Source organism: Tachypleus tridentatus, chromosome 10 (genome assembly GCF_004210375.1).
Source record: "Tachypleus tridentatus isolate NWPU-2018 chromosome 10, ASM421037v1, whole genome shotgun sequence".
NCBI classification, from domain to species: Eukaryota; Metazoa; Arthropoda; class Merostomata; order Xiphosura; family Limulidae; genus Tachypleus; species Tachypleus tridentatus.
In genome coordinates this window covers 28,728,261-28,754,732 of record NC_134834.1, presented here as the reverse complement: position 1 = coordinate 28,754,732, position 26,472 = coordinate 28,728,261, and the positions used below count along the sequence as shown (strand labels likewise).

The 26,472-nt window shown below is 35.6% G+C and overlaps 1 protein-coding gene across 3 annotated transcripts in view; it reads left to right on the top strand.

Moving 5' to 3' along the window:
- LOC143228954 (sodium/potassium-transporting ATPase subunit beta-like) overlaps positions 1-26,472 on the top strand; it is a 161,551-nt gene that overhangs the window by 122,035 nt on the left and 13,044 nt on the right. The window contains exon 2 of one of the 3 annotated variants that reach the window (XM_076460471.1): positions 18,393-18,562. The exons of the other annotated variants lie outside the window; for them this stretch is intronic. The gene's annotated coding sequence lies outside the window, so the exon portion shown is untranslated. The remainder of the gene's footprint in view (positions 1-18,392; positions 18,563-26,472) is intronic. 3 annotated transcript variants of the gene reach the window in all.

Here is a 26,472-nt window from a genome sequence, read left to right as displayed (position 1 = left end):
TTTCAGCCGTGGGGACATTATAAAGTAAGGTTAATCCATCGCTATTCATTGGTAAAAGAGTAGCCCAAGAGTTGGCGGTGGTGATGACCAGCTGCCTTCCATCTAGTCTTACACTGTTAAATTGGGGACGGCTAACGCATATAGCCCTCGTGTAGCTTTGCACGAAATTAAAACAAACAAACAATCATCACCACAACAGGAAAGGTGACAACCGTTAAGCTGTTAATTTGGTGCTACGCGATTTCAATAAGCGATCTCAGACTTAGCCAGTGCCCGATTTTTAAACTGCTTTAAGACGTATAACATCGGGGATCTCGTCATATATCCTATTTTATGATGAATCGAAAGATATAGGGCGCTCTGAGGGCGCTCTGAGAGAGTTGAAGTTACTTATGAAGATATATTGACTTCCGTAAGGCCGGTGGGGGCAATTTTCCACTAAAATTGGGTTCTGGTCACCAGTTGTTCAAATGCGATTTAATCGAGAACGCGTTGTTTTTGTTTTTTGTTTTTCTAAATCCCTTTACTAGTCGTTACGAACTGCGTACAGATGTTAAAAGCGTCAGTTTTCAAGCTGATCTATAAGTGAAAGGCCACAGAATGCTCGGAATGTTACTGTATGTGATAACAACATAGAAGTAAGCCACGGAAGAGGTCAAAGTAGATTTATCTGTGACAAAACTATTGGTTAAAGAAACGTTTGAAACAGAGAATGACATTCGAAAGTTCTAGAAAAGTTCTATAATCGTGAAGACAAGACTGTGAGGAGGGAAGACGGTGGAGCTCTAATAATCATATTTAGTGAATTGCTTACTATGTTCAACTTCGCTAGACTGATGAACATCAGCCAAAGTTATCTGTCGTTTACGCTATGTAACCCTTCACCCGTACAACCCTTGACCTTTTGAACTGCAGCGAGATGCTTATCAGATCGTGCCCTACCATTCCCTGTATTTTACTTACGTTTTTCTAGATTTATGAATTTGGTTGGGATTCTACGCACCTAGCAAACCACTGCTTCAACTGATCGTTGGGTTTGCATCAAGTTATTTAAACGTTTCTCGTGAAACTGTTACACACTGTTTGTTTGTTGTTCTTGTTTTGAATTAATCACAAATCAGGGGTATCGAAACTAGGTTCCTAGCGTTGTAAGTCCGCATACATACCGCTGTGCCACTGGGAGGGCATAGTGTTTGGTTACAGTGCTACATTTAAATCAGTTATCGTGCGATGGTTTGTTTTGAATTTCGCGCAAAGCTGCACGAGGGCTATCTGTCCAATCTTGGTAGCGATAGACTAGGGGGAAGGCAGCTAGTCAACATTACCCATTGCTAAGTCTTTGGCAATTCTTTTACCCACGAATAGTTGGATTGAGTGTCACGTTATAACGTCCTCACGGCTGAAAGAGCAAACGCGTTCTGTGATAGGGATTCGAATTCGCGACCCGCAGATTGCGAGTCAATTGTCTTAGTCACCAGGTTGTGCCAGGCCTGTTACTCTTATTATAGTTTGTAACTCCGCGGTGAACATTGTCCAGGCATCAACTGGCGACACTCTTGTGTAAACTTCATTGTGCGTATCAGCTTTAAGATAAAAATTGAGCTTACAGTACTTAAATCCAACGTAAATTAGAGAGGTATGATTTTCAACAACGTTTGAGTAATTGTTTTACGGTTTTAGACGTATGTGGTTAACTTTAGCATGGTTTCTAATGATGCGTGAGTAAATTGTGTATGTTTTTAAAACCACGTGTGGATAAATTTTGTATTTTTTTTACTAGCTAAGTTTCATTAACTATACTTCATTCCCTTGATGAGGGTTATTTTCTCGACGTCTCAAAAACAGAGCTCAAAGAGACGTAAATGATTTGTGTCTCAACCTACAATTTCCAAGTCGTAATATAAAGCTTGATGCTTTTGGTGACCCCAATCAAAGTGACAAATGGCCCCTTTTACTCCATAATTGAGAAGAACATTGTGTGTACTACCGGTATGATGAAATTGGCGGGCATTTTAAATTTTCAACACGATTAATTATTTTGATTTTTGTTTTGTCTGATTTCTCTTAAAGTTTCGTGGTGACTACCTAGGTTAGCCTAGATGAAGCCAACATCTGTCACCTATGGCTTGAGGGCTTCTCTAATAGGCGGGAAGTAACGATGCACGAAAGAGGGAGCCACAGTTTGAAACACGCTAACCACTGAGCCAGGCTCATCTCAATATCAATAAAGTATTTATCAATACCGCGTGATTTTCATGGCCAAGTGGTTAGAGGGCGCTCCACTCGTAACCTGAAGGTCGCAGGTTCGAATCGCTGTCACGCCTGATCTGCTCGCTCTTTCAGACCTGAGGGCGTTATAATGTCACGATCAATTCGTTGGTAAAAAGGAGTAGTCAAAGAGTCTTGCACTATTAAATTAGGGACTTCTAATGCAAATTTCGCTGGTGTAGCTTAGCGCGAAATTAAAAAAAATAAACAAAGAAATTCAAAAGACCTTCCGGACCACCTACCTATCTTGTTTTGTTTTCTTGTATGGTCTCGGCCATGGGGTTACCTGTCAGTGATTTGCAGTTTTCACCAGCCTGTCCTTTCTCGGACAACACGCTAACAACTATTGATCTAGGCTTTCACTGTCTACTTGATGAGGTGAAAACGTTGGATGTTACGATAAAGAAAACACTTTTCTTCAGTAGCAATTAACATATAATATAAATTAATCTAAATAAATTTCCAGTCTTCATTAATCACAGTTTCTGTTAAATGTAGAAACTTAACAAAATAGTATTTTATATTCAACATTTCGTTTTTCGAGTAGTCCTTTGTCAACATACGTAGCATACAACGAATCTCTACACATCATCGCAACAACTCGCGATACTATTCCGCACATGATCCTGAGACACTTTAGAAGTAACAACCTTTGATACGAGGGCGTGGAGGGCTCGACATGGCCACGTGGGTTAAGGCGATCGACTCGGAATCTGAGGGTCGCGGGTTCGAATCCCCGTTGCACCAAAAATGCTTGCCCTTTCAGCTGTTGGGGAGTTATAATGTTACGGTCAATCCTACTATTCGTTGGTAAAAGAGTACCCCAAGAGTTGGCGGTGGGTGGTGATGACTATTTGCCTACCCTCTAGTTTTACACTATTAAATTACGGACGGCTAGCGCGGATAGCCCTCGTGTAGCTTTGCGCGAAATTCAAAAAACAAACAAACAAACGAGGGCGTGGCTTTCAAAATCATCAAAGTATCTCAGAACGGCTGGTATGGGTGTTAACACTTTAATTGGTAAGGAGAGAACAATGTTTTCACCTTCCTATATCATCTTCAGGTTAATAAAAAGATACATTTTTATTTCAAGTAGGTTTCTTGTGATGAAGAACATTATGAAAGCTTCTCTTTGTATGCCAACATAATATGGTGGTTAGCTTCTATAATGCTCTACCACGATTTAATCTCACTTTATAAGAACTTTGTGGTTACGTCCAATTTTCCCCTCGGAATTGCTCACCCTGTTCTTATGGCCGTGATTTTAGAACGCACCATTGTAACAAGCTCATACGTTTGTGTTTAAACGCAAAGCTACGCAGTGAATTATCTACCAACTGCTCACCACTGGTAATGAGACAACCTTTTTTTTTTTAGCGTTAAGACATCAATGTTATCGCTGATATATTTGGTGGAGCAAGCACGTGCGAAAGCAACGATATCAATTGCTAGAACGCATGTTTTGACAAACTTCCTACACACCTTAACTTCAAGCTACTTGCTCTATTGTTGATCAGGCTGAAACAGCCTAAAAACGCACATACTGGTTCATTGAAGACACATTGTAGAGCCTGACAGGTATTACTAATAGATGTGCCAGCTTCTCCGATTTTAGTTTTTTTTATTTTGTTGTTTTTGAAGAATTCTCTTTTATGATTGTAACGGATGAAAGCATTGCTTCGGGTTGTTTTGGAGATTGGGTTTCAGAGTCCATTGCTTTCCTCAACTGTTTAAAGTGTGTGGTTTTTTTTTTTTCGCTTCGAAATGTTATCTGATCCTACTCTAATCTCTCTATACCAGTATTATTTTCTGGGAAAAGACTGTAATATATCCTTCTAACATAAACTATCTCTGGAAATATTACACTTTCAAAAGGTCAGAAAGTCGACGTAAATCGTGTATATATAGGCTCGTCATAACTTGACCCAGCAGCGACACGTCACTGCTAATGTGGAGATCGTTCTTAAAAAGCCATGGCTAACTTACTTTCTTTCAGTTATTTTTTAAAAATTACTGTAATATGTAATGCAATAAATACCTAATTTAAGACTGCTATACTTATAGAATCTACTTAAACAAGTGATAAATAACATGAAAAACAGAAAATCCTTTTAACCGAATTAAGAGACAAGACGAAAATATGACAATTAATATAAGCCATGTGGAACATTATTATAATTTAAAACACTTTTATAAAATAGTTCTCTGTTAGTTCTACAAGGTAATACATTACTAGCATTAGAATGTTTTTATAAAAGACTCTCCTATTAGTTCTACAAGGTAATACATTACTAGCATCAGAATGTTTTTATAAAAGAGTCTCCTATTAGTTCTACAAGATAATACATTACTAGCATTTAGAATGTTTTTATAAAAGACTCTCCTATTAGTTCTACAAGGTAATACATTACTAGCATCAGAATGTTTTTATAAAAGAGTCTCCTATTAGTTCTACAAGGTAATACATTACTAGCATTTAGTATGTTTTTATAAAAGAGTCTGCTATTAGTTCTACAAGGTAATACATTACTAGCATTTAGAATGTTTTTATAAAAAAGTCTCCTATTAGTTCTACAAGGTAATACATTACTAGCATCAGAATGTTTTTATAAAAGAGTCTCCTATTAGTTCTACAAGGTAATACATTACTAGCATTTAGAACGTTTTTATAAAAGAGTCTCCTATTAGTTCTACAAGGTAATACATTACTAGCATTTAGAATGTTTTTATAAAAGAGTCTCCTATTAGTTCTACAAGGTAATACATTACTAGCATTTAGAATGTTTATATAAAAGAGTCTCCTATTAGTTCTACAAGGTAATATATTACTAGCATTTAGAATGTTTTTATAAAAGAGTCTCCTATTAGTTTTACAAGGTAATACATTACTAGCATTAAGAATGTTTTTATAAAAAAGTCTCCTATTAGTTCTACAAGGTAATACATTACTAGCATTTAGAATGTTTTTATAAAAGAGTCTCCTATTAGTTCTACAAGGTAATACATTACTAGCATTTAGAATGTTTTTATAAAAGAGTCTCCTATTAGTTCTACAAGGTAATATATTACTAGCATTTAGAATGTTTTTATAAAAGAGTCTCCTATTAGTTCTACAAGGTAATACATTACTAGCATTTAGAATGTTTTTATAAAAGAGTCTCCTATTAGTTCTACAAGGTAATATATTACTAGCATTTAGAATGTTTTTATAAAAGAGTCTCCTATTAGTTCTACAAGGTAATATATTACTAGCATTTAGAATGTTTTTATAAAAGAGTCTCCTATTAGTTTTACAAGGTAATACATTACTAGCATTAAGAATGTTTTTATAAAAAAGTCTCCTATTAGTTCTACAAGGTAATACATTACTAGCATTTAGAATGTTTTTATAAAAGAGTCTCCTATTAGTTCTACAAGGTAATACATTACTAGCATTTAGAATGTTTTTATAAAAGAGTCTCTATTAGTTCTACAAGGTAATATATTACTAGCATTTAGAATGTTTTATAAAAGAGTCTCCTATTAGTTCTACAAGGTAATACATTACTAGCATTTAGAACGTTTTTATAAAAGAGTCTCCTATTAGTTCTACAAGGTAATACATTACTAGCATTTAGAATGTTTTTATAAAAGAGTCTCCTATTAGTTCTACAAGGTAATACATTACTAGCATTTAGAATGTTTATATAAAAGAGTCTCCTATTAGTTCTACAAGGTAATATATTACTAGCATTTAGAATGTTTTTATAAAAGAGTCTCCTATTAGTTTTACAAGGTAATACAGTACTAACATTTAGAACACTTTTATGAAAGATATCTCTATCAGTACTACAAGATACCACGAACACTATAAGTAAAAATCAAGACACTGGATCAAAGCGCTGGAATTTGTAACAATGGATATATTGTGGATTTAATTCATCCATGAATTCGTTTTAAAATGTTGTAGTTTCTTTAGGAAAGATATATCCTTTGTAATTCTCTCAACACGAAGGGTAATTTCATCATAGAGGATCTTTTATAATCCAAATTGCATAATATAGAAATATTCTAAATGTTTTCAGGAAAGGAAAAAGACATATTTTGAAATGAGCTTAAAAGATGGTTGATGAAAATATAAATCAACTACAGCGCTTTAACTGTGCATGGAAACTCCTGGGATTAGATTAAATTACCGCATATATTCTTGCATATGAGAAACAATGAGCCACACCAAAGCAACGCACTGAAAGTTATGTTTGCTAGAAATGGTAGGGAGCTTATGTTGAGAGTGACGAAAATAAATAAAGATTGTGTTATTTTAAACAGCAGCTGCATCGGTGCAATTGTTCTCATTGTTTAAAAAAGAACCTTAAAGGCAGCTTTTAATGTAAAAAAAAGATTATGAAACTTATGTTATGTGGAAGTATTTTAATGTAACTCTGGTTAAGTAAGAAGGTTTTATTACTAAAAATTAAATATATTTTTGTTGATTTTGTACTATCGCGGGCCCGGCATGGCCAAGCGTGTTAAGGCGTTCAACTCGTAATGCGAGGGTCGCGGGTTCGAATCCCGGTCGCACCAAACATGCTCGCCCTTTCAGCCGTGGGAGCGTTATAATTTGACGGTCAATCCCACTATTCGTTGGTAAAAGAGTAACCCAAGAGTTGGCGATGGGTAGTGATGACTAGCTGCCTTCCCTCTAGTCTTACACTGCTAAATTAGGGACGGCTAGCGCAGATAGCCCTGGAGTAGCTTTGCGCGAAATTCAAAACAAAAAAAACAAACAAAAATTGTACTATCACAACAAAATTAAACAACAACAACAACAAATGAATTCAGTGTTTTCTAAATTTTATTTTAAACCTTATTTCACTTGAGATCGAAAAAACAAGAAGACATAAACAGGGACAGAACTCAAAATTTTTGTATTATAAACCTCAAACCTACCGTTGCTCAACTCCGAGGCTTGGAAAAACAAACAAACAAAAACAAAAGATAGATTGGTGAAAAGAATGTAAGTGTAGCGACGACCCATTATCTGTCTATCTACGTGATGGGCTCAGTTAGCGAACCTAAGAGGATCGCTGGTTCGAGATGTGGTTTTTACCAAGCATGGTTTTACCACTTTTAACTTTAGATGCCTTTATAATAGTAACAGTCAATCTCGTGGTTGTTCAACACAAACAACAAAGAAGCAAACAAACTCTCTTTGTGATATTTCGTGATTATTAATTATGTCAAGAGACCGCCTTTTGCCATGCATTCTAGTGATTTAAGATGAAGTGAGACGGAAAAAGAATGGTTTTGTCTTGGGTTTCTTTCTTTATGTTTTAGAAGAAAGGTTGATAAATGGCGTCTCCTATAGCATTTAGCGACAACATTTCGGTTTGTTTGTTCGTTTTGTTGCAATATATACAAAAGTTTTACAAACGAGTTCAACATACCAAGAGAAATGAATCGCAAAACGAAAAACTCGATAAAGTAAGTGTTTCTGACACTTAGGTCTTCATGTTCTTTCAGCGATGAATTGAAGAGGGAAGGACTAGCCGCCCCAAAAGTTTGAGTAATCGACTTTCTTGTTTTATGATTTATGTGTTATTGAATCTTATCCGGTTTCTGAGTGACCACTCAAATAAATAAAATATATGATTAAAAATATATTAATCTTTAAGCTTTCTCTTATATTTGCTCTAATTCAATATTTATTATATTGTTAATCTATCCTTAATTTACAGGCCCGGCATGGCCAAGCGTGTTAAGGCGTCCGAAGGTCGTGGGTTTGAATCCCTGTTGCACCAAACATGCTTGCCCTTTCACCAGTGGGGGCGTTATAATATTACGTTCAATCCCACAATTCGTTGGTCAAAGAGTAGCCCAAAAATTGGCGGTGGTTGGTGGTGACTAGCTGCTTCCCCTCTAGTCTTACACTGCTAAATTAGGGACGGCTAGCGCAGGTAGCCCTCGAGTAGCTTTGCGCAAAATCCAAAACAAACAAACAATTGTTAATTTACCTTTTATTATTTTGGAGATCTAACCCTAAATTATCTTTTATTATAATACCGATCTAGTTCTAATTTAGCGATTATTATAAGGACAATCTTCCTCATGATTTAGCTTTCCTTATAAGGCTGGTCTAGCCGTAAGTTAGATTTTATTATAAAGCTGACTTAGTCCTAATTTAGCTTTTATTATAAAGCTGGCCTAGCCTTGTTTTAACTTTTATTATAATCTAGTTGAGGTTGAGTACATTGTTTTAGAAAAAAACAACAACAGAAGTATAGAGGAGGATGTTACGAAATCTCATCCCATACACTTTTGTTTTTTTTTATACAACATGCCGCAATTCCAGCTTATTCATCATTTAAACAATGTGTCAAAGAAAGCCAGTTGGAATTATTTCTGAATAGAAACATCTGAAAATATGAAAATAATGAAATGATACTTAAAACAATGTAGTATCTGTTTGTCAAAAAATACCGATTATCACGTTATATATCTTTAGATGTTTCGGCAGTTTTTGAGGACACTGTCCATTGAGCTAGCTAGTGGTGGGCCCGGCTTGGCCAGGTGGGTTAAGGCGTTCGACTCGTAATCCGAGGGTCGCGGGTTCGAATCCCCCTCGTACCAAACATGCTTCCCCTTTCAGCCGTGGGAGTGTTATATTGTGAAGGTCAATCCCACTATTCGTTGTTAAAAGAGTAACTCAAGAGTTGGCAGTGGGTACTGATGACTAGCTGCCTTCCCTCTAGTCTTACACTGCAAAATTAGGGACGACTAGCACAGATAGCCCTCGAGTAATTTTACGCGAAATTCAAAACCAAAAACAAACTCCCCAGTGATACAATGGTATGTCTGCAGACTTACAACGCTAAAAAACCGGGTTCGATACGCGTGGTGGACAGAGCACAGGTAGCCCTTTCTGTAGCTTTGAGTTTAAATGCAAATAAACAAACTGTCCAATAAATACGTTTCGAAAATATAATTATTATCAAAATAATGAATACGTTTTCACAATTTCTTCATGTTAATGCTGCTTAAAGGGCATGGTTAGTAGGTATTAAATAGCTAAAAATTGCTGTTCAAGTAAACAGTCGCTTGTTACTGGTAAAATAGTTAGCATCTTGCTAACTGTTTTATAATTTTGGTTTCTTGCACATTGATAGTCGCACTACAAGGATTATTTCCATACGATAGTGCCAAAGTATGTATCAGTAAATGAAATCCATAGCGTCAAGGATGACGTTTCTATTATCTATACGTTTTGTTTGTTTGTTTGTGCAAAGCTACGCGAGGACTATCCGCGCTAGCCATCCCTAATTTAGCAGTGTAAAACTTGAGTGAAGGTAGCCAGTCATCACTACCCATCGCCAACTCTTGGGCTGTTCTTTTACCAACGAATCGTAGGATTGACCGTCACATAATAAAGCCCCCACGGCCGAAAGAGTAAGCATGTTTGGTGTGATGAGGATTCGAACCCGTGACCCTCAGATGACGAGTTGAGTGCCCTAACCACCTGGCTATATCGGGCCTTTTCTATATATTTGCACGGTAATTTTTTGGCCATTGAACATTTTCAGGTCTCCACGATTATACATGTAACTGGAGTAATGTCATATGCTGTACAAGGACGGATATTCGTATAACAAATTGTTGTACAATATAGAACTAAAAAAGACAACATTTAGAAAAAGAACGCCTTCCATATCATTCATAGAATCGAAACAATTCGCACAGCAGAGAGTTCAGAATGACATCAGGCTATAAAACCACACACTCCAAGCTAATTAAGAGGGACACTAACAGACACAAAGCGTCTCTAAAGTTAGGAATATATCCTAGTGTCGTTGACAAGATAATAAATAGTGATTTGATTTTCATAAAAGTTCACAGGTTTCCAGTCACACCTGACACACAATTCTAATCTTGATAGATGAATAAAATAAGATCACAAACTACAATATAAGAAGGTAAAACGTGCCCTGAGTAAAAGACATAGGACAGTAGTACGTACTTGTATAATCGAAACGTTTCTGTGAACAGACCTGCTATTTCCTGCAAATGTATTCGTTATTCACAGCGTTCTTTCAATCAGCAACAGATCCGAAACGAATTTTATTATTTTGAAATGCTTCTATAGCTCCTAATCCCCCGAGGTGAAACGATTTATTTTTCTATCAGGACCCGTGCTTCTTTCGAATGAAGCTGTGATATATGGAAAGATAGCACAAGATGGCGATGCAAGAATTTTTTTGCTGTTTTTTTATCTATTCTATGGTCATTTTAGAAAACGAATATAATACAAAACTAAACAAAAACTTTACGTAAAAGATCGTTGAAAATGAAAAAATAAAATACACGCGTTAAAAAAAAAAGCACAAAACAACCACTAGAAAGAAAATATGTTTAAATAAAGACATAAACATATTTATTTAAAAGGATATTAAATAATCTGTTCTAGTGTTGGTCATGGTATAGGTTTGGCTTCAGCTTTGTGTTGATAAAAAGGGTAAAGTTAAAAAAATAAAGTTTCATTTTTCATTTACTGAAATACTCTGAACATTATACAACACTACACAAAAATATTTACACGTTTTCGACAACGAAATATTTCATCCCAATTTTTATAAAAATTTATATGAAATACGAGTTTATGAAAAGAACTAAGTATTTAAAAAACAAAACTGAAACTAACAATTGCTTGACGTGTAAAATGTACGAATATTTATTCAGACTTATAACTGTTTTTTTTTTTACATTTTTAAGGTCGTGTAATAAACAGAAAGAATAATCGAACATCTTTTTGAGTGTGTGTGTTTTTTATATAGCAAAGCCAGATTGGGCTATCTGCTGAGTCCACCAGAGACTTTATCTTTGAAGTCAAAGCTCTATTAGAATCTTGTTTGTTTGAATTTCGCGCAAAGCTACCCAAGGTCTATCTGAGCCACTCATCCTTAATTTAGCAGTGTAAGACTAGAGGGAAGACAGATAGTCCTCACTACCCACCGCCAACTTTTGGGCTACTCTTTTACCAACGAATAGTAGGACTGGCCGTAACATTATAACGCTCCCACGGCTGAAAGGGGGAGCATGTTTGATATGATTAGGATTCGAACCCGCGACCTTCAGATTAGGAGTCAAGTGTCTTAAACATCTGGCCATGCCGGCCCTGCTTGGATCTTACCATCATAAAAAGGAATTTGAACTTTACGCGGTCGATAATTAGATATTACATTAAATTCGAATATAGGATTTTTTTATCAGTGAAGAACATCGCTGGATGAAATTTTTTTATTTTACAGTATACGCAACAATGAAGACGATAATTTTTTATTGTTTAATTATTGACAACCTGGGTGTCCAACTGTATCTACGGGGACAAATATTCTGATTAAGATTGTCATTCAGGTGTATGTGTTCGAAGCTGAAAAGTGGCAAAAAGTGATGAAAATATAAATGACAAACTATTTGTAATTTTTATACAATAGAAGCACGTGAAGCTAAAGGTGGTTTCATAGTGAGGTAAGAAATTTCACTTTTGATGTTCAGGAGAGAAAGAAATACCCTTCTTTAAACTGCTAGAAACGTGAATTCTCTTTAACGGTGATATTTGTCACATATATTAAATGTATAACTTTATAGAAGTTTGATAGATGGAGTAGATAAACGTTGACTTATGATCCGATAAACGGTAACTAATTATGTATGTTGGTGTCTCTTCAGTAGTAATGCTTATTTTAAATGATTTATTTTTGTTTTTTCTGTCACGCGCATTTCAACTGTGGAGACTGAGTTTAATTGAATACACACACACACACATATATAAGTATATTATACATCCAGAAGGAATAGTGTTGTTGATAGTAAATGTATTTAAGAGGAGTTTTTGGTTTACTTGTTGTTAGGGCAAATACTATATTTTTTTCACTTCTTATCTGGGGCTAGTCACCCAGTTGCACCGCGATAAGTTTGAGTGGTTTATGACATTAAACTGTGAACCAATACTCGTTATGTAAACAGCGAAGATAATCTATTGGATAACTCCTTGTTTAATAATAAACAAACAAGCGTTTGGGTTAATGTGGTGTTAGCTCACTTGTCGTTTGGGTTAATATGGTGTTAGATTACTTGTCGTTTAGATTTATATGGTGTTAGTTCGCTTGTTGTTTGGTTTAATATAATGTTATTTCACTTGTCGTTTGGGTTAATATGGCGTTAGCTTGCTTGTTAATTGGTTTAATATGGTGTTAGCTTACTTGTCATTTGGGTTAATATGATGTTAGCTCACTTGTCGTTTATGTTAATATGGTGTTAGCTCGCTTGTCGTTTGGGAGAATATATCTTTTATCCAGTCTTCTTTAGGGGTAATATACCTTTACCCACTTATTGTTTTTGTTTTGAAGTTATCAATCACTCATATGGAAGAATATTGCACTTGCGAGCTTTACATTTGGGATAAAGTGACGTAAATCCACTTTTGTTTTGGTTTCAGGTTTATAGCTACCATTGCCATTGTCCTACAATGTCTCAACAAAAACTCGTCAGATGTCACTTTCTTTACCAGTGCATTACTAAAAATAAAAATAAAAAGGCTATTGTTTACTTACAGTTTCAACCCCACTGGCTCAGCGGTATATCTGTGGACTTACAACGCTAAAATTTGGGTTTTGATACCCGTGGTGGGCATAGCACAGATAGCCTATTGTGTACCTTTGTTTTTAATTCAAGACAACAACAACTTACAGTTTAAAACTGATAATTACTAAGAACTTGCTTTAAATTGATTTTTATTATTTCTAGTTTTATAGACAAAGAATTTTAAATATTGATAACAGAATGAACTGAAACCTTGTAACTTTCCAAATCGTGGCAAAGTCTATGAAATAAAAACATTATCCAATAAAAGATATAATGCCATGGCTGTAAACCGTTAATACGACAAAAAGTCCCATAAAGATATAATGCCATAACTCTAAACCTTCATTACCAAAATAATTATCCAATAAAGATATAATGCCATGGCTGTAAACCATCAATACCAAAAACATTATCAAAAGAATAGGAGGTCTGTTCAAAAAATACGCGGACTGTTTGAATTGCGCGGCTCCAGTTGGTTCCAGGGGAATCTGCTTGGTGTCGCAAGGTTTGCACAGATCAGCTGATTACGACGCCATTTCCCGATTGCAGATATCTTCATTTGTGTATTAGCTACGCGGTTTTAAGTGAAGTGCGAATTTTGCGTTTGGCGGATTTCAGAATGAATGACCTGAAGGAGCAACGACTTGCTGTGAAATTTTGTGTTAAACTTGGAATATCTGCGACTGAAACTTTTGCTATGTTTAACACGGCTTACGGTGATGTTGCTATGAAGCGTACGGCATGTTTCAAGTGGCATGAACGTTTTAATCAACCCCCTGGTGCAGGCAAATCGGCGTCTGACTGTCAGGGAGCTTGCTGAAGAGTGTGGGATATCAGTTGGATCTTGCTACGAGATTTTGACCGAAAAATTGAAGATGCACCGCGTTGCTGCGAAATTTGTGCCACGCCTGATGACGGACGAACAAAAAGCCCATCGCGTCCAGGTTTTTCAGGAACTGTTTGATCGTTCAGAAGAAGATGAAAACTTCTTGTCAAAGATCATAACAGGTGATGAATCATGGGTTTATGGTTATGACATTGAAACGAAGGTCCAGTCGACACAGTGGATGGATGAAACATCTCCCAGACCCAAAAAAGCTCGCCAAGTTCGATCCAAGGTCAAGGTGATGCTGACAGTTTTCTTCAATGCTAAGGGTGTTGTTCACCACGAGTACCTCCCCGAAGGCTCCACAGTGAACCAGACTTACTACATTGAAGTTCTGAAACGTCTGAGGGACGCCATCCGTCGCAAAAGGCCAGAAATGTGGAGGAGTGGCGACTGGTTTTTCCATCACGACAACGCTCCAGCCCATTCAGCCCTCAGAATTCGTGAGTTTTTGGCCAAACACTCGATCACTGTTCTTCCCCACCCCCCTACTCATTTGACCTTGCTCCTTGCAATTTTTTCTTGTTCCCCAAACTCAAAAGACCCTTGAAAGGAAGAATATTTGAGACGATTCCCGAGATTAAGGCAAATGCGACGAAGGAGCTGAAGGACATTACAAAAGAAGCGTACCAGGACTGTTTCAACAAGTAAAAACACCGTTGGGATAAGTGTGTGCGTTGGGGAGGAGAGTACTTTGAAGGGGTCCCAGACCTGTGACTTCTAAATAAAGTACATTTTGTTTTATGACGTCAGTCCGCGTATTTTTTTAACAGACCTCGTATATAATGTCATGGCTGTAAACCATCAATACAAGATAGACACCTGTAAAGAATACGTTATGATAGTTTTCAATCAGAAAATAAAATCACCAGAAATCTAAAACAGTATCTAAATATTTATGGAAAAGAAAAAATTAAGAAAGCAGCGCATAATGACATTTCGTAAGCCTAAATTTTGTTTCTAATACTTTTAATTAAAAAAGGGAATTTATTACGTGAGTATGTATTTCATCGTACGCAGATAAATATCGGTTTGTTTTCTCTCAATGATAGACTACAGAGAATTCAGCTAATCGATAGCACCTACCGCCAACTATTGGGCTAGTTTTATTCAACAGAATACTGGGATTTGCCAGTTGCTCTTAAACCATTCACGATGTCAAATTGCAAACCACCTTTTTGCACCTTGTGGATGCGAAACAGTTTCCTTGGATTCAGAATCCGGACATACTTGCCACTTGGCCATACCCGTCCCACAAGTATATCTTGGTATATCCATGAAGCTTACTTAATTTTCGTCTCTCCTCCAGTGGCGCACAGCAGAATGTTTGCGGACTTACAAGGCTATGATCCGGGATTAAACACCTGTGGAGGGCAGAGCATAGATAGCCCCATTGTGTAGCTTTGTATTTAATTACAAACGAACAATAGTTAATTCCATATTACCAGTAAATTCTTATTTATAGTTTTTCTAAAGCCTTACGGCTTAGATTTTTGTGTGTGTTTGTTTATAACACACAATTCACACGTATGAATATCTATCTATTTTCTACACTGGCTTTTTATGTGTGAGTCGAATTGCCATTAGGCGATTATAGGTTAAAAGAATACCGAAAGTGTGATTAGAAAGCTTGAATGCGCGTAGTGTTAAAAATGGTTATGCCGGGCTAACAAGATATGTACCGTTAAGGCACCCTCTGTGTAGTCACGTATGGGAGGAGGGTCCACGTTCGGAACTGATGTCCTTTGTCCTCTCCGTGCGTTGAAGGGGTACGTCATCTAGTGAAGCAGAATAGATTTAAAACTGAATAAGCTTACGTTGAAAATAACATGTCTCATGAACACTATTACTGTTACGGCCCTCAGAAGCAGAGATCTGATGAGGGAATAAAATGGTTATGGGAATTAGGAGAAAAATCACTGTTCAGTAATGAAGAATGAGATGAAAAGACACCCGAACGTGCTGGGAGAGATTGGAGAGTACTTTAAAAGAATAAAAGTAGATAAATGTACACACATTAGTGCAGTCGCACGAAATATTTACATGGACAAACAACGTATAAAAGAGATAAAATACCTTGAAGTGGAAGGGAGGACTGGAAACTGATGGTTACACTAAATCTCACAGACCAGATGCAGCTCAAGATGTGTATTTGCACGTCTTCGTTTGCAAATTACTTGGGGTGTAATTAGGGACCAAATGAAAAATTCAATGGTGAGTAAATGTTTGCTCCATTTGTTTGAAACCAATGGAAATGTTGCTTGTGTTGTACCACAGGGCCTGCGAAAAATGGCTCGTCGATATATATATATATAAAACCAGAAACTCAGAACTTCTATACAAGAATGATTTGAGCTTAAATATTTGCTCTCGCTACGTCTTCTCAGTGTTATTTGATGCTAGCATACAAAAGAACAAGTGCAACGAGTCCATATCTCGGTGCATGTATATTTATATTCTGACTTATAGAAATAAGAAGAAGAGAGATAGACCGATTGAAGGAGGCGTTAAGAAAAGGAGAAAAGATGATATATGAGACAGCTTCAGAGAGAAATAACTATCCTGTTGATGATAAATATAAAAGAAGAGAAACGTAAAGCAAAACGACATGTTAAATTATCACATAGCTTTGGGGTTAATAAATAAGCATTTCATTGTTTTTGGTTCGTAGAATTGTCACTCATATGTTCTCATTACACGTGTTATTCTTGAGTCAGGGAAAACGTTAGGTTCAACTTTCAAAGAACACTTGTACAAACAAACATCTTGTCCTTCTGTAACCTTATGTAAAATAATATATGTACTTAGGGAAGTATGTAATACTGGATACAATAATATATGTACTTAGGGAAGTATGTAATATTGGATACAATAACATATGTACTTAGGGAAGTATGTAATATTGTAATATATGTACTGGATACAATAATATATATGTACTTAGAGAATACTGTATGTAATATGTAATACTGGATACAATAATATATGTACTTAGAGAAGTATGTAATACTGGATACAATAATATATGTACTTAGGAAGTATGTAATACTGGATACAATAATATATGTACTTAGAGAAGTATGTAATACTGGATACAATAATATATGTACTTAGGGAAGTATGTAATACTGGATACAATAATATATGTATTTAGGGAAGTATGTAATAATTTATGTACTTAGAGAAGTACGTAATACAGGATGTAATAATATATGTACTTAGAGAAATATGTAATACTGGATACAATAATATATGTACTTAGAGAAGTATTCAATACTGGATACAATAATATAAGTACTTAGTGAAATATGCAATGCTGGATGTAATAATATATGTACTTAGAGAAATATGTAATACTGGATACAATAATATACGTACTTAGAGAAGTATGTAATACTGGATACAATAATATATGTATTTAGGGAAGTATGTAATAATTTATGTACTTAGAGAAGTACGTAATACAGGATGTAATAATATATGTACTTAGAGAAATATGTAATACTGGATACAATAATATATGTACTTAGAGAAGTATTCACTACTGGATACAATAATATACGTACTTAGAGAAGTATGTAATACTGGATGTAATAATATATGTACTTAGAGAAATATGTAATACTGGATACAATAATATATGTACTTAGAGAAGTATGTAATACTGGATACAATAATATATGTACTTAGAGAAGTATGTAATACTGGATGTAATAATATATGTACTTAGAGAAGTATGTAATACTGGATACAATAATATATGTACTTAGGGAAGTATGCAATACTGGATGTAATAATATATGTACTTAGAGAAATATGTAATACTGGATACAATAATATATGTACTTAGAGAAGTATGTAATACTGGATACAATAATATATGTACTTAGAGAAGTATGTAATACTGGATACAATAATATATGTACTTAGGGAAGTATGCAATACTGGATGTAATAATATATGTACTTAGAGAAATATGTAATACTGGATACAATAATATATGTACTTAGAGAAGTATGTAATACTGGATACAATAATATATGTACTTAGAGAAGTATTCCCTACTGGATACAATAATATATGTACTTAGAGAAGTATTCCCTACTGGATACAATAATATATGTACTTAGAGAAGTATTCACTACTGGATACAATTATATACGTACTTAGAGAAATATGTAATACTGGATGCAATAATATATGTACTTAGAGAAGTATTCACTACTGGATACAATAATATATGTACTTAGAGAAGTATGTAATACTGGATACAATAATATATGTACTTAGGGAAGTATGCAATACTGGATGTAATAATATATGTACTTAGAGAAATATGTAATACTGGATACAATAATATATGTACTTAGAGAAGTATGTAATACTGGATACAATAATATATGTACTTAGAGAAGTATTCCCTACTGGATACAATAATATATGTACTTAGAGAAATATGTAATACTGGATACAATAATATATGTACTTAGAGAAATATGTAATACTGGATACAATAATATATGTACTTAGAGAAGTATTCACTACTGGATACAATAATATATGTACTTAAAGAAATATGTAATACTGGATACAATAATAGATATAATTTTTGATATTACAGTTTCTTGCCTGAAAGGAAAACAGTATCAAATGAAGACTAAAGGATCTTGGATATTGGATATCATAAAATATGTATATTTTCTATAATTAACCACAAGGCTACACTTCTCACCATAGATATCGAAACCTGGTTTCTAGCGTTGTAACTTAAAAGTCATACCACTGAGTAATGTACGTAGATTTTCTACACAAACGTTCTATATGTTACAATTTTGTTTTAATTTATATTAAAAGGTTTTATTACACATATAATGATTTATATTAACTGTTGTCTCCGGGGTTTATTACCATACATCCTTAGGAGGAACGAAAGGTTCATTCAAGTCAGTAAGCCTTTCTGTGTCTACGTGAAAGATATACATTATTATTTCCTACCTTAAAATAATAAAACAGTGTTTAGAGGGTATGTATAGGTTTGAGAGGGTTAATTTAGATAATCGGGAGGTTAGGTTAAAAGTGTAAGTGTTATATGTCTTTATTTGATCTTGTTATTTACCTCAACTGTTTATATTGTTCTGTCTATACTGTTAGAGTGTACCAAACCATATTAAATATTAACTTACATATGGGCTCGGCATGGCCAAGTGGATAAGGCACTCGACTCGTAATCCGAGGGTCGCTGGTTCGAATCCTGGTCCGAGCAAACATGCTAGCTCTTTCAGCCATGGGGGCGTTATAATGTGACGATCATCCCACTATTCGTTTGTAACAGAGTAGCCCAAGAGTTTGCGTTGGGTGGTGATGACTAGCTGTCTTCCCTCTAGTCTTACACTGTTAAATTAGGGACGGCCAGCGCAGATAGCCCTCGTATAGCTTTGAGCGAAATTCAAGAAACAAAGAAACAAACTTACAAACGAATTAAATCTCTGGAGTGCGAGGCGTGAGGCAGGGCTCCCCTAACGGCTTTAAGGAAATATTTAGGAATGGAAGAGCAATAGAAGAACTCGTTAAATTGATCGGGGCAAAACCCAGAAAGACTTCGAACTTTTACGTTAAGTTGCTGACCGGAATGTTATTGATTGCAATGTACCTATCACATACTTCCAGGAGGTTTAATCATCATTGAAAAATTCCTTTTGCTGCTTCAAAATGTGACGTCAGAAGAGAAGAACATGATGAAGACAGCTATCGTATGCTACGAAAAAAAGAAATCTAAGCAAGATCAGAGAAAACTTTATATAACATTGATCGATATTCAAAACTGGTTCGTGGATGCATCGTAAGGTGAATTACGTGATCTGTCTGCATGAAGTCACGTAATGATCTGCTTTGCTGCTCCATGATAGTATAAGTATATACATACATCCTATTACGATTATCTCTGTAAGCGAAGAGGAACTTTTATTCTTTAGTCAATAGTGTGGGGAATTTCGTTTTCACGTAAAATGGTCATCACATATCAGACATCACAAATAGCCTAAATCTCTGTTTTATTTATTTGATAATCAACCATGTTTTCCTGATTCGTGGAGTGACTGTTAAATAACCATACACAATTTATATCACTAATTCAGCTATAAAGTAATGTTTTATCTACCCTCCTTCGGTTCCTACATGTCTTATATCAAAACTAACACGTTTTTGAAATAGAATGTTGTCGTTTTCTAAGGGACGTGTCACGATTTATCCAGTTTTAACTTTGGTTTGGTTTGGTTTGCTTTGAATTTCGCGCAAAGCTACACATGGTCTATCTGCGCTAGCCATCCCTAATTTAGCAGTGTAAAACTAGAGGGAAGGCAGCTAGCAATCACCACCCACCGCCAACTCTTGAAATACTCTTTTATCAACGAATAGTGGGATTGACCGTCACATTATAAGCCCCTACGGCTGAAAGGACGACCATGTTTGGTGCGACGGGGATTCGAACCCGCGACCCATGGATTACGAGTCGAGTGCTTTAACCATCTGGCCATACCGGGTCCAACAACTGTCTTTGGGTCATGATTTGTATGTAATGTAGGTCAGGAGCATTGAATACGAACGTAACATACGAAATTCATTCAACAAAACTACCAAATATCTCTTAACGTTTTCAGAACAGAAATGAAAAACAGACGCAATAATACCAGAAACATAATTCTATATGATAACTTTAGAATATCTACCATTCAATATTCCCACCCCGCTTGGTTGTTGGTAAATTTACATACTTATAACAGAAAAATAAGGAATTCGATTTCCCATGGTGCAAAGCGTATAGATAGCTCATTGTGTAACTTTGCGTCCAGAAATAAGAGTGAAAGGACAGTTAACGCAATCATGAGCTTTTGTTTTATACAATATTTTATATACGCTGTATAGTCTGAAAGGATCGAACCCAAAATTTTGTCGGTAAAAGTTCTCCAGCTTTCCGATGAACCACCGAGGGACATGCTCACAAGGAACGGAACAATTACAAAGTGATATGGACATCCAACCTGTGGAAAACCATGTAAAGTTCGCTCTTACTACACTTATCTTGGTAAAATAAAGAACAACAGAAACGGATGTGGTCGAAACAGGGGATGAAGTAATCACTTAATATGAATAGTGTTTTTTCTAAGCTGTCACGATAAATATGAAACTATATATATATATATATATACTAGAAGGATACTGATTTATTATTCAGACACTTCATGAAAACAGTTTGATATCTAAGTGTCCAACACTTCCTGAAATGTCACTCTTGTTCTCTGTGTTCTAGAAGCTTATTGATTTATTGTCAACAACAAACTTTGTTACCCCGTGTGTGTGGTGCGACATTAAATATCCAGAATGTTTTCACTTCAACTCCTCTACATGTGTGAATATTTTTGTACTGCTACAATATTTTGTGTGTGATGTGTATATATATATTTACATGCTGGTGTGTACGGATGTGTGTATATATATTTACATGCTGGTGTGTACGTGTACGTGTAAATGTGAAACATCATCCAAGCTGCTCGAACCTCGAAACATTACTTACAACATAGTAAAATTCTACCAGTAGTCTTTACTACTATCGAATGTACAGTAAGAAATAGAATTGTTTGTTTGTTTGTTTGTTTTGAATTTTGCGCAAAGCTACACGAGAGCTATCTGGGCTATCTGCGCTAGCCGTCCCTAATTTTGCAGTGTAAGACTAGAGGGAAGGAAGCTAGTCATCACCACCCACCAACAACTCTTGGGCTACTCTTCTACCAACAAATAGTGGGATTGACCGTAACATTATAATGCCCCCACAGCTGAAAGGGCGAGCATGTTTGATACGACGGTGATTCGAACCCGCGACCTTCAGATTACGAGTCGAACGCCTTAACCTACCTGGCCATGTCGGGTCTAAGAAATAGAAGTTCAATGTTGAAAGCCGGAACCTTATTTTTATCATAAAACATGTTTTTATATTGCGGTAGATATTAAATAGTCATTTTCGAAAACAGATGACGTCGAAACTTGATTAATGACCATCTTTGGTCACGTGGTACTGAAATAGTCATTAAGTCTTTACTTTATATTTCTTGGAAGAGAGAGAGAAAAACGAACTCTTTTATGCGATGCATTAGCCAGGGATGATGTCTTATTTGTTCTAAAGTGTGTTTGAACCAGTATCGAAACATAGCCAGGGATGATGTCTTATTTGTTCTAAAGTGTGTTTGAACCAGTATCGAAACATAGCCAGGGATGGTGTCTTATTTGTTCTAAAGTGTGTTTGAACCAGTATCGAAACATAGCCAGGGATGATGTCTTATTTGTTCTAAAGTGTGTTTGAACCAGTATCGAAACATAGCCAGGGATGGTGTCTTATTTGTTCTAAAGTGTGTTTGAACCAGTATCGAAACATAGCCAGGGATGATGTCTTATTTGTTCTAAAGTGTGTTTGAACCAGTATCGAAACATAGCCAGGGATGATGTCTTATTTGTTCTAAAGTGTGTTTGAACCAGTATCGAAACATAGCCAGGGATGATGTCTTATTTGTTCTAAAGTGTGTTTGAACCAGTATCGAAACATAGCCAGGGATGATGTCTTATTTGTTCTAAAGTGTGTTTGAACCAGTATCGAAACATAGCCAGGGATGATGTCTTATTTGTTCTAAAGTGTGTTTGAACCAGTATCGAAACATAGCCAGGGATGATGTCTTATTTGTTCTAAAGTGTGTTTGAACCAGTATCGAAACATAGCTAGGGATGATGTCTTATTTTTTCTAAAGTGTGTTTGAACCAGTATCGAAACATAGCCAGGGATGGTGTCTTATTTGTTCTAAAGTGTGTTTGAACCAGTATCGAAACATAGCCAGGGATGATGTCTTATTTGTTCTGAAGTGTGATTGAACCAGTATCGAAACATAGCCAGGGATGATGTCTTATTTGTTCTAAAGTGTGTTTGAACCAGTATCGAAACATAGCCAGGGATGATGTCTTATTTGTTCTAAAGTGTGTTTGAACCAGTATCGAAACATAGCCAGGGATGATGTCTTATTTGTTCTAAAGTGTGTTTGAACCAGTATCGAAACATAGCCAGGGATGATGTCTTATTTGTTCTAAAGTGTGTTTGAACCAGTATCGAAACATAGCCAGGGATGATGTCTTATTTGTTCTAAAGTGTGTTTGAACCAGTATCGAAACATAGCTAGGGATGATGTCTTATTTTTTCTAAAGTGTGTTTGAACCAGTATCGAAACATAGCCAGGGATGGTGTCTTATTTGTTCTAAAGTGTGTTTGAACCAGTATCGAAACATAGCCAGGGATGATGTCTTATTTGTTCTGAAGTGTGTTTGAACCAGTATCGAAACATAGCCAGGGATGATGTCTTATTTGTTCTAAAGTGTGTTTGAACCAGTATCGAAACATAGCCAGGGATGATGTCTTATTTGTTCTAAAGTGTGTTTGAACCAGTATCGAAACATAATTGTAGCTACAGTTTCAGGAATGCTGTTACGTTTACTCTACTGTTTTTTTTTTCCATAAAGATGTGTACAATGTTAAGTTTGTTTGGGAAATGTGGTTCTCCCATGTTCTTTTGTCACATGTTGTAACTTTATAAGTTTTGGTTATTATTGACAATATTATCATATAATCGAATTAAATTTTCTTTTTTCGTTCAATACTCGGGAACGAAATATTTTATTCACTAATGGGCAGCAGTTTGCTTAATAAGTAAAATAAATTCCTTTTTACCCCTAACTAAGACGAGTGCAATCTGGTGATTAGCGTGCTATCGTTGTTGCCAAAATGCGCTCAGCACTTTAGGCCTATGCCATGGCTGCTCCAATAAGAGCAGGTCTCATTGTAAGGTTAGACAAAGGCTCGGAATGGTCTTGTAGTTAGAGTACTCGACTCGTAACCTTCGGATCTCAAATCCGAATTCCGTCATTGAACGTACTCTCTATTTCAGCTGCGGGGCGTTGTAATGTGACGGTCGACACCCCTTTATTATCGTTGGTTAAAAAGTATCTGAGAGTTAAAGTTGAGTAGCGTTCACTAGCTGCTTTCAGTTTAGTTTATCATTTTCAAATTAGACACGGCTAATGCAGATAGACCCCGATTAGCTTTGTGCAAAATTCAGCGAAACAGACTTTTAGGAAGGAGAAGCTAACGGTATTTATTGACTTCGTCTAATCTACCAGCTCAAGGGAAAGGCTTTCCACAGCTAGCCTATAAGTAGCTATGAACAAAACTTCTGTACAAATATAAAAATCTATACGTAACTAAAGCGTTTTTACTGAACTGTAAGAGTAAATAATAACATTTTAGTTTATTTTTTAACTGTAGGAGCTACGTAGAAACATATATAATATTTAACAGTTTTCAGTTCTTTAATATACATTTCGTTTGCTTTTTTGAATTTCGCACAAAGCTACTCGAGGGCTATCTGTGCTAGCCGTCCCTAATTTATCAGTGTAAGACTAGAGGAAAGGCAGCTAGTCATAACCACCCACCGCTAACTCTTGGTCTATTCTTTCACCAACGAATAGTGGGATTGACCGTCACATTATAACGCCCTCACGGCTGAAAGGGCAAGCATGTTTGATGCGACCGGGATTCGAACCCGCGACCCTCAGATTACGAGTCGAACGCCTTAACCCACCTGGCCATGTCGGGCCATGAATTTCGTTCATATTCTAATCATTGATGGTTGTGTTCGTCGTTGATATATTATGTTTTCTAATAACGTCTATGTTTTGAAACAGATAACAATAATGTTAACTGGAGAAGCTCTCCAATAATCGGTTTTATTCATACACTTGTAGAGGTATTTGTTTTTTATATGATGATTATAGATTAATCACTGAAGATTAGGCTTGCTGCACCACCGAATCTTTAACTATGAGATGTTCTCATACAACATGCCAATCACTCAGATCGGCGGAGCGATTCATTGAAGTCCATTGGAGATCCTATCTTAATATGCTTTCTTTGGTGGCTTGTTTTCACATTCAGCCTTTTCGATGACCTCCTTTGCTTTGGCTCTTATCCTTGTTTCGCAGAAAATTCTTTCTTCGCCACATGTTAAACTTAAAGGTTCTTTTTGTTTCTTGCTATACGTTGATACTATTACTGTTATTTCATTTTACTCTTCAAAAAATCCCGCTAAGTCCATATGGACTGCGCCTCTCATAGTGATAGAGATACGAATTTCGATTTTTAACGTTTACACTTCCACAAAAGGAGCCACCGTGAGACTTGGAAGTAGTTCTTGCTAGTGTAGGTATTTTATTACTCCTTTTGTTTTTACTTCTAATTCTCTGAGTTTCGTATCTATTTTTCAGCCACTTTCATCCTCTTAATCTTGAGTATCTTAAGCCTCGGCTTTAGTACTGTTTTATTTCCTCGCTCGTGTCTTCCGATAACGTTTACAAAGCTGCTAGAACATCAGTGCTCTTGTACAGAAACGTCCACGCATATATCATTTTTGCACTACTAACTCATAGTTAATTTCTTTTTGTTTCAATATTATTATTTTTAAATGCTCGTTTGATATCAATGAAATATATAATACTTATCATTAATTTCTGTTTAAATCAGGTTAACTGATGCATTGATTTCACATTTAGGTACTTTTACTATTACCGATATTTTCGGCCATAATCCTAACAATATTTCTCGAAGTTTGGCCAACTTAGTAGATGTAGGCTATTCCCTTATCCGTATACGTTATTAATAATCATTCAGGTGACACTGAAGTCCATTAACAGACAAATAATTCAGAAATGGAGAGGTATTGGAAAATAATTTTTAGTGCTATGGAATGAGGTGTGGTAAGCCTACACTATGTCACTATCACTAAGGTCATTCAAGTTAAACTTGAATGTCATGCCCTTTGATCTATCTTTAATTACTGTGGATGACATACTAAGGTGACAGTTGCATAGGTATAGACTATAATAACTAAAATATTTTAAATATAATTACTAAATTAACCTCATAACAGCGACATTTATAAACATAAATGCATGTGAGGTAAAGACCTTAAAATTATCATGAAATCGTAAATAACTGCCCAATCATAATAGTTGCTAGTATGGAAGTTTAATTGTCAATATTTATTGCTGTTCCTGGTTTGTCCGCAAGGGATATATACGTAAATGAGCTTGTAGTACGCAGCCGCTGAAACACATTTCCTATCATATGATGTGAAGGATGACTTCCATCTGAGAACCTTTCGATATACAACCTGGCATTAGTCTGGACATTTTGATGACACCATTCATTAAACAATACTGTAATTAACTGTTCTTCAAATAAATAATTAGACATTATTTAGATGATTTGAGAGCAACTCTAGTGAAAATACTCGAGTTGTATCTTAAGTAGATGAATGTTAAAATAATTTTGATTCGTAGACACATCAGAGATACAAGACCTACTTATGTAAAATCGTGACCCTTCACCGCAAAATTCTTCTGTGACAGAATTTCATATACTTTAAAGAGGTGCATTTATGTCTAAGCCCATAAGTTTTAACTACAAGAAGTGAAATATGTCTCAAAAAAGATAATTTATAATTGAATGATTTTGTTAATGGAGAAGAGTGAGTGTTTAACTATTATTGAAATATCTTGGTAAGGATTCTGTTGTGTTTATCCTAACACTATAATTTTGAATGTTAAGTATTTCA